The following is a 3337-nucleotide window of genomic DNA, read 5'->3' on the forward strand; positions in this document are numbered from 1 at the left end:
TAGTTGTAAAATTCTTTCAATTTTTCTAGTTTATCTTGTGCACACTTGATGTGAATTTTGTCTTTCTGAAGTTCTTCCACTTTTTTGGGGGGTGTCCCAGACCTCTGGATTACCTTCTTGTTGTCTGGAAAGATATTATCTGCCTGTCGTTTGTGGAACAGTTGCTTTAGGTGTGTAAGTTCTTTGTTCTTGGGTGTTGAAGTATTGCAATGGACAATTTGAGAAACTGAATTTGAACACTAACGTTGCTGGGGACTGTTCACTTCTATGCCGGTGTCAAAGCTGGTGTAGGGATTAGGAAAGGAGTAAATGATCCTAGGGCAGAAATATCTTGGTTACTGTCTCTGAGGCAAATTTGGCCTTAAGGTGAGTGGGTGACCTGTTTCAAAGAGATGGCTCTCCATGCTGGTGATGAACATAATAAGTGATATACCTAGGAACACAGCACAGGGATTATTAACCCACCTTTCTACTGTGTTACTTCAGAAACAAGCCTAGTGAATATAAACTGATTATAGACCAGGAAGAGGCCCCAGCATCGTGCAGATTGTATTCAGCGTTTGCAGAAATTCTTGCCCTTAGTGCTCCCTGGTTCACTGCAAATCTTTTAACAAATCTTTATTATTATTATTATTATTTATGACTTTATAACCTACCTCATGTAAGTTGCATTTCCTTTTGTAGACATTTAAGTTCCATTTTCTGTCTATAGGATTCTAGTCTATGGTTGAGTTATAACAAAGATTAGGTAAAAGTTACTAAGTGGGCTTAAATGTCCAGAAGAAAGAAATCGCCTGTTCTTCAGTTTCTGTCATCAGTTCATTTTTTTCCTGAGGCTGTCATCCTGCGCTTTGAGGATCTAAGAAAAATCTCACACGTCTCGATATCAGAACATCAAATACTTTGTCCCTTTAGAAACCACCTTCAAATTGTATAAAGGGGAATAGTAGTGTCAGCACAAATTTGCTTAAAATCCTCTTTGAAAGAGAAAACCATCCCTTTCCTAGATTGTGTAGCACAGTTTAAGAGTAGGGGAGAGACAAAGCTTCTTTCTTTCCCTATTTTTCTTCTTGCTATACTAAAATGTTCTCACCTTCTTTCTACCCTGCCATGCCTCCCCATACCCAAGCAGTAAACGCTGGTACCTCGGCTCTGAGAAAGTTGGCTGATGCCTAGGCTCAGACAAATGTCCTTGCCTACTTTTCTTCCTTTATTTCTAAGACTAATAAATGAAACAGAACATTTATCTAGAATTAAAAATCCCCTCTATAGCTGGACGGAAGTCTATTGCTTTTCTCAAGGTAAGGTAATAAAGCTCACTCTTGGAGCATTTCTTTCAACACCTATTGGCAGGTTTTTAACTTCAGTTCTTTGTTTCGTTCTTCAAACTCTGAACCTCTGTGCAATCAACCATTCTTGTCATATAGAAGATAAAAATTTTACCTGCTGTCAGTTTGGTAGCTCTGTTCAGGTTTTATTGCAAGTGCGATAGATACTCAATATGCTTATTGGCCTCCAATGATATTCTTGAAGTATGTAAATTTAAACCGGAGATTCATGATATAGTCCCATTAAGCCTGTTAGAATGATGGCTTGAAAGTTGTAGCATATTGTTTCTTCTCAAGGGATTGCCTTTCCAGGTAGCCATGGTTCTTAAAATAAATACATATGTATCAAATAAAAATCTCAGCTTTTAAGAAAAAGGGCCTTGCAGTAGCTATAGGTGTTCTCAGAGCAGGAGCAGTGCGTGAGGTTTCAGGCTTCAGCATGGGCTGAATCCCAGCAACCTGGCCAGGACCCTGTCCGTGCACTTGGGAGTCAGCAGGTACTGACAAACGTGTTACTGTACCTTTGCTCAGGTGGGTTGCTGCCATCAGCTTTCTAATTTCAGAGTTTTCTTTCTGTTTAGGGCAGGTAACACTAACGTGAGGCTGCTGGGAGCCTTCACACAAAAGGCACAAGCAAAAGGCCATCTTCTGGGGAAAGCTTGCTTGCAACTTGCTGACTTTGGCCCTCTTGGTATGTTAAGCTTGATGTTAGCTGCTGTCAGGAGGCTGTGTGCCATCAAGAAAGGCCTTCAGAAGCTGAACTCTGCCTACCCCAGGTATCGTGTCTCCAGCTCAAATGAGTTTTAAAGGTATAAAATACTTGTGCTGGTTTTTCCTTCACTGAATAGCAACGTAGCTGGTGTAGAGGCTTCTCACTGACTCAGCAGAGCTCAACTGCTCACATTGTCAAAGCTCCAGTAAACTTCAGATGTCTAATTGTGAATCAATTCAATTTTTTAGATTACAATATGGAATAACTTACTCCACTGAGGAGAAAACGTTGGATCAAATTGCCAATATCCCATGACTTGCCATAGGGTACCCATATCTGAGGGCTGGGGAGCCGAGTGCTGCCCCTACTGCAGGCTTCACACGCTGCTCTGACAGCGAGCCAGCAGGAGGACCACGTATTTAAGATACGTTCTTAAAATGTAAGTGGGTAGGCGGTGGTTTTTCGGATGTTGATCTTCTCCAATGGGGACATTCAGAGATGGAAAAGTTACTGCTTCACAGAGCAAGGAAATTTCCAGGCTGGCAGTCTTCTCACAGCATCCTGCCATCACCATTTCCCTCCTACTTCTGGTTCCCAAACAGTACCCTGCTTGCAGGCATAACGGGAACGGAGCACCAGTATCAGCTTCTCAGTTCAAAATTTGTCATTTCATCCCCCAAAGTTTCTTTTTTTCTGCAAAAAGGACTGTTTCTGCCAGGGACGGACTGAAGCTTAACACTTTGGCTAAAAAGGCATTCCCTGTGGATGAAGAAAAAAACCAACGTTTTTTTCTTATATACAATTAAATGAATTGTTTTGCTGAGTAATGAACTCCTGTGAGAAGGTAGTTGTGGTTATTTATCACACATATGTGGTTACTGTTCTCAGTTCCAAAGAACCAAATGAAATGTACAGTACACGTTACTGGTAATTGAAGAAAGATAGTTTAAAGTCATGAGTTTATCAACTCATAAAAATAACCTGTTTGCTTTCTGTCAATTATTCTGAGGGAATTAATAGCCACCTTTCAAGAAACTGGTTGGAAAAAATGTGAGCTGTGCTTGAGGAGTTATTTCAGTTTTCTGTGGTGGCAGTTTAACTGTAAATCAGTGTGCACAAGTGCATGCAGGCAACAGAAGACATGGCTTATTTTGTTGTCCGTGGGAAAGATATTGACGTTGTGTTCTACAGCTTGGATATATCCATCTTTCTATATGTGCAACATAAATATTGCAGCTAGAGTAGTTGAAAATGTTTGAATATCAAGTGTAGGTGAGGAATATTTTCTTGTCTTTTC

The sequence above is a fragment of the Oxyura jamaicensis genome, chromosome 11 (assembly GCF_011077185.1).
Source record: "Oxyura jamaicensis isolate SHBP4307 breed ruddy duck chromosome 11, BPBGC_Ojam_1.0, whole genome shotgun sequence".
Taxonomy (NCBI): Eukaryota; Metazoa; Chordata; class Aves; order Anseriformes; family Anatidae; genus Oxyura; species Oxyura jamaicensis.